Raw genomic sequence first — 15,855 nt, 5'->3', positions numbered from 1 at the left:
CGCTCAAATCCATATCAGTTTTCCATAAATACGCTCAAAAATCCAAAATATGCTCAGAAAACGTTTTTCGTAAGTAAAAAATTGATCGATAACGATTCAAATCTGGTTTTTTTTGTTTAACCGATAATTAATTGGATATATATTGACGATTTCGAGATCATGTGATTTAATTTCATGGATCAGTTTCATGAAAAGATGTATTTTTGTACCTAATGTACGCTAATTAGTTATTGTATTCTGTTTGTTATCTATATATATATATTTGATAAGTGACACTAGTATAAAAAGTTCTACATGGTGTGATGGTGATAAATATTAAAATTACTACTGCACATTAAAAGTTACATTAATGAAAATGTATGATCTTTGAATTTATGGATTTTCTATATGAATCTTTTTTTTCAAAAACCATTAGGACAAACTTATCAGGATAAAAGCCACAACATTATTCATTAACTTACCAACTGAAAATGAAATGAAGCAAAAAAAAACTAAAACTATGAAAGTAATAAACAAAAGTGTGGTCAAACAAGCCTAAGAACAAGTTATATATGTCTAGCATTTTTTTCTAGCTATTAATGGCAGCTTGTATCTGTTCCAATGTTCTTCCTTTTGTTTCGGGTACCATCTTCGTCACAAACACGATTGCACCCATATATACCGCAGCGTAAATGATGAATGTCCCTGTTACCACACCAAAAAATATATATACATGTCAACTGTACTCGTTCTATTATGTGTAATATACATGTATCCAACTCTGGACACTGGCTCATAGGCCTGTAAGTGAACCAAACGTTCGGTGAACTGTTTGGTGGGAAACTCGTTTATGTTCGTTTATTTAACAAACGAACGTATATGTACAGAAAATTTGTGTTTGTTTATTTAAAACAATGAACAATGGCACATGTTTCGTTCGTTGATTTATGTTCGTGAACGCTCGTTTATGTTCATTTATGTCCGTTTATTTATGTTTGTTTACGTTCATTTACGTATGAGTGAACTGCGATTTTCGTCCATGTGGTTTGTCCAAATCTGCGGTTTTAGCCTAATAGTTTCAAGCGTGCGATTTTCGTCTATGTGATTTCATTTCACTTTCAATTAAACCCGACCCAACTAACCACGTTAAGTCTGATCGTTAAATCCATATGCGTGCCCCTCATGTGAGAGGCAAATTTTGTCCCTTTTTTCCCAAAATACATCCCAGCCCCTCTCGTGAGGGGGCTTGCGAATTAGGGCTGGGGTTTATTTGAGGAGAAAAATGACAAAACTGCCCCTCACGTGACTGGCACGTTGATGGTTTTATTTAAGTTTGTTTACATATTTATAGCAAATAATTAAACTTTATCTAGAAGAGTTATCTACTTAATGGTTTTATATTTGTTCATTTGTGTTCATTTAAGTTTGTTTATCTTTGTTCAGTTATGCTCATTTATGTTCGTGAACTGTTCGTTTAGATTTTAATCAAACAAACACGAACATGTTAATTTTTTAAATAAATGAACACAAAATATGTGTTCGATTAAGTGTTCGTGTTCGTTTAAAGTTAACTGAACGAACACAAACATACACTTGTCATGTTCGTTCGGTCCGTTTACAGGCCTAGGTGTAAACAAGCCGAGCTGAACCCGAGCTTGACTATGCTTTGATTATTATCCTATAATCTTACCATATGAACTCCAACTCAAGAGAAAGTTGAAAGTGAACGAGACCACCCAAGCACCGAACCAGTTAACCAGAGTTGCGAGGCTTCCAGCCGCTCCTTTTATGTTAATCGGGAACACCTAAATACATAATGCCCATACGATCCGAGTTAAAAACATATTTTTGTTCACTAGATAAACATGATATCGATTTTATATTACCTCGGACATTATAACCCATGGAATCGCTCCCATTCCAGCTGAAAACGAGACTATATACACCTATGTACATGTCACACAACATTTTGTCAGTAGATGATAACACTTTAGTGCTTGTTAATAGCTTATTGTCACGCCTCGCCTAAAAGCTTGTGTGTGTGACTATATATATATATATATATATATATATATTGAAATTTAAAACTTTGAGAACCATTTTGAAACACAAAAAATATCTTTTAAGAAAAATAAAAAAAAAATTATAAAACAAAAAAAACGCGAAAATAAAAAAAGTAAAAAAACCAAAAAATTTTATTTTTCATCCCGGTTTCATAAAAAAATTTTAAAAAAATATCGGTTTAGCAAAATTATGCATATATGTCTAATACGTATTTTTTAATTTTATACAATTTATTATTTATACACATATGTACAATTAAGATAAATGATAATGTACATATGTGTACATTATGTAAATCGAGATTTAATAAATATATACGTATGTATAATTTGATTTTTTTTTTATGAAACTTGAATGAAAGATAAACTTTTTTAATATTTTCGTTATTTTTTGTTTTATAAATTTTTTAAATTTCTTTTAAAGGTTTTTTTTTTTGCCCAAAATGGTTCTCAAATTTCTCAATTTCAAAAAGTTCTCTTAGAATCCTTATATATATAGATTATATGACTCGAGAATTACCAAAATGCCCGTTATTGCTAATGCGGGTACTGCTGAGAGTCCAATTTCATAAGTCTGGCCATAATACAAGATAACAATACACAATATATATATCACATACATTTAAATTTTAAAAGATGAATAATGAAGTAAAATAAAACATGATATAAATGAATTGGAGTGTTATGTTACCTTCAAGTAGAATGAAAGTGATGTTGTCAAACATCCTAAAACTAATCCGGTAGCCGAAACCTGAGAAAATATAGTTAAAACATGTAAGTAATAAGTATATGTAACAAAATGTTTTATGTTGTTGTGTGTTGTGTGTTGTGTGTTGTGTGTTATATGTGTTCTTGTTACCAGTAAAAGTGGCTTTCTACCGGCTTTGTCTAGAAAAAGTGCATTTAACGCGGTAATCACTATTTGTACCAACGCGTAAATTATCGTTCCAAGATCACCAGGAAATCCTGAAAAACATAAAATATAAACCTTGGTACTTTATTTGTAACTTCTGACCTCTCGTACTGATCTATAGGCTATATTATTTGTTTTGTCTACAAGGAGCTCACATTATTATTTTATGTTACTAAGGCAAAAACTTCTCAGTGGGCACTCATCGTAAATTGATCCCACTCGTCACGCTTACTTTTTAATTGAAGAGTTCTCCTAGGGCCAACTCCGAGAAAGCAAAAAAAAAAAAAAAAAAATTGGGTCGAAGGCGAATTTTTTATCTTGGGCCTTAAGTAAAATGAGCATTTTGTTGTGTTTAAACAATTTAATTTTTATATGAGTTTACTTGGTTATAATTAGGGTTGTGTAAAAAAACATTTATATAAAAATAAATTAAACATGTCTCATATGAGTTTAGACCAAGCTAGTGGTTATTTAATTGAGTTTAAACATTAAATATACATATTGTATTTAATAAAATACATATAATTAAAAAAAATTCGTGCCTAGCGGGGTGTCGGCCATGTGGTCGTTGACCACCCTGTCACCCCCAAGGGCCGGCCCTCCGTTATCCTATCATTCACGGTCAATGTGTACAAAACGCGTTGGTGCTATTTGGGGTCAATATCTCTCATGTCGTTAGAATGCTACATGGTTTTTCTCTAAGGTGTCACGATATCACTTCATATTGAAGGACATGTTGAACGTGTTAGGTGGTATGTATGTATAACCGCGGACTCAAAAATGCTACTCGTGTAGAAACAAATGCCGTTGATTCCTCCAAATTGTTGACAAACCATTAACCCGACTCCTATCTTCACATCACAAACAAAAAAAGGAAATGTCATGATTCTTGTTAATAATATTCGCCTATTCGGCAACAATATGTACTTACAATGACGGATCTTGAGTATCTTCTTTGGAAAAGATCCAAAAGTTTGGTTTTCGGAAGCTTCTCTAGCGTTTCTATGTAATCCTGCAAACATTTTATGTAATATATGTGAATATTAAGGTCGATATCTGTCTTCGAGATTTTAGATGCCTCAGCGAGTACTAAAATATCGACGATAAACAAGCCATTTTTTGGGCCCTCTTTGCTAGGGGTGTGTGTGGTGCGATTCGGTGCGGTTTTTGGCTAAAACCAAACCGAAAACAAAAACTTCGGTTTTTGAAGTTTTTGAAACCATTCGGTTTCGGTTTTTTGGATATCGTTTTGGTTTCGATTCGTTCTCGTTTTTCGGTTTTTGCCATTTGAGCTTGAAAATTTTAGGCCGAAAAAAGTTGACAAAAAATAATGAATTTAGGTATAGATAATTTTGTTAATTGTAAAATAATAGACTATTATACATTGATCAAACATATTTAAGTTACATATTTATTAAATTTTTATAAATTGCTTACAATAAAATATAAAAAAAACAAAAATTTAGCAATTCGGTTCGGTTCGGTTTTTTTGGTTTTTTTACATGCAAAACAAAAACCAAACCGTTAGTGCGGTTTTTACAAAAACATAAAGCCAAACCGTCGGTTTTTGTTTCAGTTCAGTTTTGGGTTTGGATTTTTCGATTTATTCAATTTCGAATCGGTTTTTTCGGTTTCTTGCTCACCCCTCTATGGATGTTTTTATGGACTTAAAAATTGTATATTTGAACAATTATTATTGGGTTAAAAAAGTAGGCTTAAAAATTGTATATGTGCTTATTTATTTATTAATGTTTTAAGAAAAAATAGACATGTATTGAAAATTCCGGGGCCCGTCGAGGCCAAGGCTCGCCTTGCCTCCAGGCCGGCCCTGTTAAGGTTGTGTAGAGAAGTTAAATAACACGCTCAAAGTGTCACTAGACGTTGATAGTTATTTGTGAAACAGCTAAACATGAATAGAACTAAGAACCTGGATTTCATCGGCCTCTTCAGATATATCAGCATCTTTCCCTCATAGTTTCCTTAGCGCAATATGAAACTCTTTTTGATTCCCCGTCTTGGCCTGTGCGTTTGTTATATTATTAGGTACAATAATTTCGAACGTCTAGTTTATGAATGAGTTAAAGGTTACATTTATAAGTGAAATTACATGGAAAATCATCAAATTAACAAGTAGATCTTACCAACCATCTCGGGGACTCTGGTATGAAAAACAATCCGGTCACTAAAATAATGCATGGAACCATTCCTGAAATCACACGACTTCAAATCCATCATTATTCAAGGCTTAAAGACTAAAGAGTAGCTAAATCCTGACCAATGACTTTTATCCTAACTGTTATAACAAGTTCGAACAATGTGTGTCGAGTTGGTTGTTACTAACTATTTATATATTAAAATATGTTTGAATTTGCGTTACATTTTCCATATGGGCGTGCAAAAATAATCAAATCTGAAACTGGACCCGAAATATCCGAAATTTCAAACCCGGAGATTTGGATATCTTTATCATCTGAAATATTTTAACTTTACTGAAATTATAATTTGATTAAAATTATTGATATATTATTATATTTTTTTATAACAAAATTTATATCTTAACTCTATGATTGAATTTTGTTTTGTTACATAGTTTTATAAAATTGTTATTATGTGTGAGGTTTCTCATTAGTTTCTCAAATTTCACAACACGTTAAATAATAACTACTTGACAAGATCTATAATATATTAATAAGTAGTTGGTGTATGTTACACGAGTCTATGAACTAGTTGTATTAATATTTTAGTTTTATATTTTCATAATCAAATATAAGTAATACATTAATAGTTTACAATTTTTTTATAAAAATTACATAAAATATGTGAGGTTATCAGTTCGAATTCTGAGTCCATCCAAGTTTTCGTCCCACCATTTTTCACGCCAGAGAGTTATACTCTTGTGGTGGCACACGACCGACAAGTAGTAGCAGCAGACAAAGAAACGCCCAAGCCAAAACTTTGAAGTCAACGTGAGTCCGTTTAAGACTACATAGTCTAGCCAGAGTGGGGTAATGGGGCAAAGTGCGGTAGCCTAAAAAAAATAGTCGTCGTTCCAAAAAAAATAAAATGTTACCTATCAGTGCCAAGATCCTCCATGATACCATCGTCCCGATCACAAACGAGAATGACACTGCCGCACATATCATAAGCTGCATACACGCGTATTAGCACACACACATTTTACATACGAAATTTTTAACATTTAACACATTTTATGTATATGGACCGCAACCTGATTCGTTGCTGTCAGCCTGCCACGTAGGTTTTTGGGAGCAATTTCCGCTATGAACACGGGTACAACATATGAAAACACCCCCATAGCGTATCCCGTCGCTAATCTTCCCATATCTAACACCACAATCCCCTATTATAAGCGTAAAATATCTTTCGTTAATCCATTAATGACACAAATTAGTTAAAAAAAAACACTTATGACTTAACTTACATACCTTATCAAGGTAAATTGCTAGCCATCCGGTTAAACAGAAAATACTTGATATTCTCAATGCCTGTTTATGTTATTAGATTCCATGTTACATGTATATATGCTAACACAGGCATATACTTACACTACTTACATGTACATCACATAAATAGATACACTTATAAACAAAGTTATGTTATATCATTATTAATCAAATTTTCCATAAAACAATTTCAATTTTTCTAGGTTTATTGGATTTGAATAATCATTATTAACTGGTATTGGCTGATAATAATTCCAAGTCAGTTTATCGCCACTGCCCACTTGCGATCCCAAATTTAAAAAAGCTGGCCCCAATGGTCCCCTGTTTAAAATAACTTAACGACGTTATGTTTTTTTTTCCTGAATTTCCATCGGAAGAAGGATACGTGTTGATTGATGTAAAACTTAGTTCTAAACGGTGCACCAAAACGCCGAAAGAATGCTTCAATTCAGGTGTTTGAACTTCCAATTAACAAAAATCAAACCTTTTGGATCACTGTTTCGAGCTAAGGTTTACATCAGTCGATTTGTATCCTCCGATCAAAATCCCTAAAACATTAGTTTGAAATTCAAAAATATATATAACGCTGTTAAGTCCTTTTTAATGCGCGGGGGGGGGGGGTGCGTTTGGGACCAACTTTTTTAAATGTGGGACCGTCGGTGGCGATAAAGTGACTTGATATTGGTCAATACCATTTAGTAGGGATTAATAAATCCAATAAACCATAACACCTCTATTACTTCAAATGTAAACCTACAACTTACCCCTTTGCGACCAACAAAATCCGCAATAGGTCCACTTGTGATTGCCCCGATCATAGCACCAAATGTCAAGATCGACCCAAATAACGAATACTACAAAACAACCAATATAGTTTTTCAACTCTACTAGCCTACTATATTCGGATCATGAGTGTACATTTGTACTAACCTCGGCTAGTGACAAATTCAGATCTTGTGTGATGGATGATTGTGTAGGCGATGAGTAGCCCGCCTAGTAAACAAAACATCATTACATCAATAACAATTCGCTCTACGGTTTTAGCATATGTCAATAGTTTTTAATCTTTTATAACATACACATGATCCAAAGGCGAAAGAACCACAAAGAGCAACAAATGTGGTGAGATAAACCATGAAGTTGCTTTCGTGGTTTCCATCGATGGTTTGAGTTACAAGTGGAGTATGCATATCATCTTGAGCCATGATATCGATTTTCGACGTATGAAAGATGTGCAAGTGAAAGATAGTTTTGTTTTAGTGAACTTGAGTTTATATATGAAGGTGAAGCAACATGACACACAGTTTGTTGTTTTATCCTTTGTCATGAATGTAATTGACAGCTAGATAAAACACAACATGACAACATGCTAACTATTTTTAAAGCTTTGATGGTTGAATGTTTTATTATTAATTATTATACACTTGGAATGTTGTTTGGTACTTAAATCTAAGGTTAGGTGGTGATTGTAGACTTTTAGTGATAAATTTTGTCACTTAAATAAATTACAAATTCAAATTTTTTTAGAGATATTTTCTTCATGGACAATTTCATGTAATAATAATCAAGTTTTAAAAGTGTTTTAATTAGGTCACTCAACTTTAAAAAGTGTTTCAATTAAGTCACTTAATTTTCATATTTTATTAAATTAAATGTTTTAAAATGTTTTAGCATTTTTATTTTTTGTTTTACATAAGAAATCTTTTTATCTTTTTTTCTTTTTATGTTGACGTTGAGTGGTGACGTGGATTTTATATTTTATATTGAATTTTAATATAATTAAAGTTTTTCAATTTTTTTTAAATATATATTGCAAATTCCGTCCCCCACATCTTATCCTCCATTTCTTTCTTGACACACAAAAAAATCGGTGAGACTCGATTTGAAAATTTAGTGACCCGATTTGAAAAAAATATGCATGAGTTGACCTAATTTGAACACTTTTGAAAGTTGGTTAATATTCTGTGAGATATTATCTTCGAAGATTTCAGTTCAGATCAAATTCCTTCGAATTTCTATTTCTTTCACAAAATTAAAAAAATCTCCGAATCAAATGCACCCTAAAATAATTTCTATTTGCCGCGGGTTGTGTAGTTTTATTAGTAACTCCAAAATATTTATTTTCGTTATGATTTAATATTATACATTTTGGGTTGCAAGGCACCATATATATTAGTAAAGTTTAACAAATACAAAGTTATAACTATTGAGTTAAAAAGTAAACAAAGTTAATAAATATCTTGGAAAGGAATAATTGGTAATTGCAACTTGCATATAGTTTACTCAATTTCCGGTTGCTTTTTGTTGTCTTTATGTTTGATATCAACTTTTCATCATTTAAAATTATGAAATAACTAATAATAAATTTGCAGAGATTTTTTTTAACTATGTCATTTTTAATATAATTAATACATTTTTAGATCTCAATTTTGCAGCTTAGATTATGTGCATTATATATATAGGGTCGAGATACTGTACAATAATGTATTAACGTACAATAAGTACACGAGATGCTCAAAGGCAAAATACTAAAACGCTAAAAAATGCTCAGCCAAAAAATCTAAAACGCTCAGCCAAAACCTAAAACACTCATAAAACGCTCAAAAACAGGTTTCATGAAAAAAAGTAAAAAATTGATCGATTAACGATCTAAATCTGTTTTTTCCGGTGAATCGATTATTAACTGGGTGTATTTATAATTCCGAAATGTTTAGATGTGATTTTATGGATCAATTTCGTGAATATATGTATTCTTGTACGTTAAGGTACATTAAAGATTATTGTATTGCATCTTTTCTCTATATATATAAACTAAAAGTCGGGATAAGTTATAGATCAACTAGATTATGTGTCAGTAACTAATATGGAAGATTCGTTGACCGTTAAAAAAAACTAAAATTATAAGTCTTAACGACAACTCATGGTTAGGGTTGATCGTCTTACGATGACGTTATTCATATTTAGGCTTGTAAGTTGTCACCATGATTTGTGTTGATAAGTAATAACTAAGGTATGATCATGTTAATAATTAAGATATGATCACATTTCATTCAATATTTTGTATTAACACGAAGCTTAAATGATGCTGGAAATCAGGCATTTGTTTGTATTTATTGAGTCATTTACTTGTACAATATCATTAGCTCCTTGATATTAGCTAGTAATCTAGTATCAATATTATAAGTTGTATCTTGCATCAATAATAAGATAACCTTTTCAATTCTAAATTTTATTCTTATTCCATCATTATAAATTTGTACCCGACTAGCTTTTGTAATCAAGATCCTAATCATATGCAATTCGAAGTTAATTATCGATTAAGGGGCGCACATTTTCCTCCACTCTCACACTCCTATCCTGATGATGCCTTTCAAACCCGTCTCTCTTCCACATCAGTCCAAGAACTCTTACACTTGTCCTAGTTGGAGATGCTTTGAGTTGTTATATAAACGTTTGTATTTTGCACAATATTTTGTTCATATTAGTATTTATATTGTTCAATTGACCAGAAGGTCCAAAACTACATGGATAAGTAATAAGTATGCAATTTTATATTTATCTTTCAATATTATAAAGTATGCATGTAATCTTGATGGTTTAATATTTGCAATGATTTTAATCTTAGTGTAGAGTGTTGTAGATAAACGTTTTGTTTTAAGTGTTAAATCCTCTTATGTTATAGTTTTCTTGAGAGTTGAGACCAATTACTTTTACTTTAAATCAAAAGTTATTTTAACCCAAACCAAAATATCATATTTTTTTTCTAAAACAGCTCATCTTGACACAAACTTGATATAACCCGTCATCCCGCCCGGATCAACCCGCTTGTTTTCTCATGTATGTATCTGCATCACTATCACCCACCTCCTAATACCACATTCTTCACTTCATGCCGAAACATCCGAAAATTGGAACCCTAACTGTCAACGGGGCGATGGTTTTTCATTTATTTCAATTATATTTGGAGTAGATTAATGACTTGTATACGATGTGATATCGTGTTTTAGTGATTTCTATGTTTTAACTTAAAATAACTTTAGTTATAGTAATCCGATAAAATAACAAAAGAAAAAAAAACATGTAGCGTCTTATATTTAGAAACATTAATTAATATAGTTTTTAACCCTTAACCTACTCGTCTAGTGGTATACGTCTCTTATTATAAATATGAGTTGGCGAGTTCAAATGTTTGCAACCACATATTACTCACTTTACAAAGGAATCCAAATTTCAAAGTTCAAACCCACCACCAGTAACTCTAATACAAAGAGAAATAAGTCAATTGATAAATCAAAGTGGAAATTTATTGCAAAAAAAACATATAACAGCCAACAAAATCTAACTAACCTCATAATATACAAGTGTAACATTCAACTCAAAATCTTCACATTACTTGAGTGAAGAACCAAATCAGTAAAATATACAACCAAAAAACACGAAACGTGCGTTATCTTCCACCAGAAAGTCGGGCTTTCTCATCTTCGACCTCATCATCTTCCTCTTCCTCCTCCTCCACCACCTCCTCGGTGGCAACAGACCGCCCGTCCATCTCAATTGTATACATTTGATACCCTCTAGGAGTAGACAAATGACCCGACCCGCTTTCACTAATAGATCTCTCAATATCCTCAATACCTGCTGTAAGCGGAATTGGTCTTTCGGGTATTGAAGGAACCGGTAAATCCATATCCAACATTTTCAAAACTTGATCCATCGTTGGTCGGGCGTATAATTGTGGGTGAGAAGAAAGAACCGCCACCAACACATACTTCTCCATGGTCTCGGGTGGCCCAAATTCCACCATCTCATTATCAATAACCTCTAAAGGCGTACCGTTTCGCACCATTGACCAAGCCCAGTCGGCTATAAGAATCGGTTGACCATCTCCACTTTCTATAAGAGCCTTCCTCCCACTCAAAATTTCCAAAAGTACAACTCCAAAGCTATAAACATCACTTCTTTCTGTCAACTGACCGTATAACGCGTACTCTGGGGCCACATACCCCATCGTACCGGCTACCCGGGTACTCAAGTGAGTCGCACCTTCCGGTGCAAACTTAGCCAACCCAAAGTCAGCAACCTTAGCCTCGAAATTCTCATCCAAAAGTATATTACTAGCTTTAATATCCCTATGAATAATCCCAGGCTGCGCACCATGATGCAAATAAGCCAACCCACGCGCCATACCCAACGCGATTTTCCTACGTATCGGCCAACTTAACCTCGCCCGAGCCACTTGACTCCCAAACAAATGATCATACAAACTCCCATTCTTAACCAAATCCGTAACAATAATCCTCTGATAACCCTCAAACTTCGTCGTCGCAATACAATACCCTCGCAACGCCACCAAATTCACATGCCGAACACTCGCAATCACCTCCACCTCGTGCGTGAAACTCGCGTCACCGGCCGCCGAACAGTTCTTAAACCTTTTCAACGCGACCTCCGAGTCGTCAGGTAACACGCCTTTGTACACGTTCCCGTAACCGCCTCTCCCGATTATATTCTCTCTAGCGAAATTCCTAGTCGCCTCCTTAATATCATCTATCGTGTACTTAATCAAAGTCGTACTTTCGGTAATCGCATCCAACACGTTCGCGTTAGCATTATTCGCTTCAGGTATTCTAGATCTACGTTTTCTATTTTTTATTAACTTTCTTCTTCTTCTAAAATAACAAAATCCGATACTAATAATAATAATAACAATAATAGCCGTAATGGTAACAACAAGGATAATAACAGTTTTGTGCTTACTCTTCGATTTAGCTAAATTAATATCTATAGCGAATAAGCACAAAGACGTACCTCTATCAGTAGGACCGAGGTAATTAACAAACGCGGCCGCGTAAATAAACGGATACGCACGGCAGTCCGTAAGGTTTCCGACGGACTCTCCGTTCAAATGCGCCGCTTGTAGATTCGACAACGCGACGGTGCACGACGAGCATGACGAACCGGAGAGTGACTGGTTACAGGCTGTAAGTACTGTATTGAATAACGACCCGTTAACCGTTTGTTCAAACTGTTGACGGTTAGTTATGTTCATGCATCCAGGAACGGCGATCCAGTTCGTTTGGAAGCCGCAGTTACGGCGGATGTTGAAGTTAGGGTAGAAGTCTTCGGTTAGGGTTTGGTATGAGTTCCAGCAGGATTCGGCGGTGGTTGACGGCGGGATGAAGGAGTTTGTACGGCGGAGGTAGTCGGATTCGACTAACCGGAGGCCTTGTTGGACGTAGCGGCAGGCGTTTGGAGCGTCGACGGTAGGGCGGTCGGTGCCGACGAAGCGGCGGATTATGTCGAAGTTTAGTGGACATGAGACGGTGTCGTTTTGGAGGAGACTCCGGTGGTGGTTGGTGGCGGTGGCGGTGGTTACAAGGAGGATGATTAATAATAGGAGGAGGTTCATTGTACAAGTGGTGAAGCGGGATGTACTAGTGGTGAAGCGTGAGTGTAAGGAGTCCGGTGATGAGGGTGTTTTTGACTTTTTATATGATGTAGAGTTTTAAGTAGCCATACAAGGGTGACTTAAATCGGACGATAGGGTGCAAGGCACGTGGCTTTGTTGTTATTTATTGTTATTTTTTTAAGGAAAAAAGACGACTCATAAGCAGTGATGCAAAATACCTTGATTAATCGCTAATCCCCACTTCATTGATTAATTTTGGTTTAAAAGTCAAATCCGGCCATAATCGACAGTTTCCAGTGAGATTCAGACCGAAATCAGTTGTTTCCGACGAGATTCCGGCCAAAATCATCTGTTTTCAGTGAGATTCTGACCAAATCAACGGTTTCCGGCGAGATTCCAATAAAAACCAGCGAGATTCCAGTAACTTTTCAGCCAAAGTATGTTTGTATATGTATAAAACTGAAAATTTATATAAAAATGTGTGTGTATAAAATTGAAAAATATACATTAAAGTCTTATCCGATTAATCGCTAGTCCCCACCCCACCACCTGACTACCGAATAACGATTTTTTACAACACTGCTCATACGTCTATGATTGTAGACAACGCTGGGTAATCCAAGCTCGTCATCTCTTGTTTCAGAGAAAATCCGTCTCAAAAAACCCACTACGATAAAATCCGGTTATAATCATATTCAAACAGGAGACTTTGTTACCTTCGTATCAATGTCTTTGTTGTTACGGCCCACGTTATGTGTAATTAAGTATTCTCTTGGTTTCTTGTTTTGGTATTATTTAAAAAGTAAATAAAATATTCACACGATTATGCTTTAATAATTGCATGAGAATGTTTAAATATAGTTGGATATGGTTATTATAAATGATAATGTAACTATAACATATAATAATATTTTTGGTCTCTTTTTATCCGTATAACAAGGAAGAATATGGTTCGATTCAGATTGATTATGGGTCAAGATCAAACATATTGCTTCTGGACTATAATAACGTTTGTGTTAGTGAAAACATATTGATTAGTTTGAGTGCTCAAGAGATGGCTCTATTAATTTGGTTACGTGTTGATTTTGATTGTGTCTATGACTCTATTCAAGCTTATCTATGTTAGTAGTTTTGATTCGTGAGTAGGGCTGTCACTTTTACCCGAAACCCGAAACCCAACCCGAAAAAACCCGTACGCGAACCCGAACTAACCCGACTCGAAGAACCCGAACCCGAGAAAAGACTAACCTGAACCCGAACCGAAGTAATTCGGGTTGGTTCTCGGGTTCGATTTATAAGATTTGGGTCAACCCGAAAAACCCGAATAACTTTTAGTTTTGAAATTAAATATATTTTTATGCATAATATGCTAGTCTTAGTCACTAAAGTTATCAAAATCCGGCTCTAAGCGACTGTTTCATTTTAACTATTATGGATCGATTGCTTATTATTAATTTATGAATTCCGTTTATTACTAATAACAACCGTAATCGAACAACCAAATCACGTCCAATTGAATACGATTATGGTTCGAGTTAGTTTTACTCTTCTTTTGAATTCTAAATTGTTTTATCAAGTTAGGTTAGTTTATTATTCGATTATATGTGTTATAAGTAACGAAGAATATGTTGTTTTAATTTTAGCATTATAGTTTTTTAATTTTTTTTGGTTTTGTGTTTTTTTTCTAGGATACTCGAAACCCGATTAACCCAACCCGAAAAAACCCGAACCCGAAAAACCTGTGAGAGATTTGGATTGGGTTTCGGGTCAAGATTTAAAACTTTGAAACCCGAATAACCCGACCCGAACAACCCAAAACCCGAAAAACAAACCCGAAGAACACCCCTATCCGTGAGTAAAGGTGCATCTCACTTGTTTGGATAAAGGTTACCATAACCAATATCAAAGATATATAAGCAAAACAATGAAGTTACCGTAACTACATAGAATAAAGAAATATGTTATTTTTATAAATTAAAGTTTATTCATATGAAACTTATGTTTATATAAATACTAGTTTGAGCCTCTCGTGTTACGGGATTTTATTCAAGTTTTTGTATTAATCATTTTGCTATTTTATGACAATTTATTTTACTTTTTAACGCAGTTTAGTTTTAATTTAATACATATATGTTAGTTTATTATTATAATTTTTAGCGTTTGAGTTTTTTCAATTGATATGTGTAGGTTTTTTAGTTTTTTAACTAACAAACATAAACGGACACGAGCATGTTGTTTTTTAAATGAACAAACATGAACACAAATATTTGTCTAATGAAAAAGGCGGTGTTAATGTAGTTGACAATGGTGGGTAGTATCGGAAGTTAATCGGCGATGAAGATGATAGACCAACAACAGAGAACATGTAAAAGAGATAAATTAAATTAGGGTTTAATGATAGTGTTTACCAATAAATGAGATCTTATAACTCATTTGAGGGCTATTAGGGTTTGGTAAGGCCCATAGCTCGTGTAAATTATTCTTTGATGATTAAGGGGTTATTTCACAAATAAATGAGATATTCTAACCCGTTTAAGAGTTATCCGGGTTTAGTGAGACCCATGACCCGTAAAAATTATTGTTTGATTATGAAAGAGTTTCATAAATATATGAGATGTTATAACCCATTTAAAGACTATCCGGGTTTGGTAAGACTCATACCCGTGAATTCGGGTCAAATGCATGAGAAGCCTCAATTTAGAAATCAAGCAATATGTTGGCTCTACAAAATGAGAGGAACAACCTGAGAGCGACACCTATGATTTTATGGTAGACAATTATATAGATAGTTAGATGTGTTTTTTTCTGGTTTATAAAATAATGATAATTCATAACTACGGTCCTGGTGAATTTTTCTACTGCCAGATATTTTAATAAATACCGGTACCATTGCTCGCGTTCGCGGCTCCTGCCCGGGTATGGGTATGACTGAGGTGGATAGCGACAACGGTGTTGGTGATAGGTGACGGCGACGATGGTGGTCGGTGGTTGGGGTGATGCAAGGTAAAAGAAAGAATGGAATGGGAA

At 34.1% G+C, this 15,855-nt stretch overlaps 2 pseudogenes across 1 annotated transcript; both read right to left on the bottom strand.

Moving 5' to 3' along the window:
- Positions 1-568: 568 nt before the first annotated feature.
- Positions 569-7,648, bottom strand: LOC143571442 (sugar transporter ERD6-like 7; annotated as a pseudogene). The gene is made up of 17 exons (XR_013142096.1): positions 7,499-7,648; positions 7,350-7,412; positions 7,184-7,273; positions 6,402-6,461; positions 6,185-6,316; positions 6,026-6,101; positions 5,097-5,161; positions 4,883-4,975; positions 3,887-3,967; positions 3,723-3,806; position 3,532; positions 2,902-3,008; positions 2,734-2,793; positions 2,563-2,616; positions 1,866-1,925; positions 1,670-1,784; positions 569-684 (listed from the first exon to the last, which is right to left on the bottom strand). The product of XR_013142096.1 is annotated as a sugar transporter ERD6-like 7 (transcript).
- Positions 7,649-10,721: 3,073 nt separating this feature from the next.
- LOC143571441 (putative LRR receptor-like serine/threonine-protein kinase RKF3 pseudogene) lies at positions 10,722-12,959 on the bottom strand (annotated as a pseudogene).
- Positions 12,960-15,855: the final 2,896 nt, after the last annotated feature.

Source organism: Bidens hawaiensis, unplaced genomic scaffold (genome assembly GCF_021521415.1).
Source record: "Bidens hawaiensis isolate Kalapana, Puna unplaced genomic scaffold, B.hawaiensis_p1.1 tig00025376_1, whole genome shotgun sequence".
Taxonomy (NCBI): domain Eukaryota; kingdom Viridiplantae; phylum Streptophyta; class Magnoliopsida; order Asterales; family Asteraceae; genus Bidens; species Bidens hawaiensis.
This window is presented reverse-complemented; position numbering and strand designations above follow the sequence as displayed.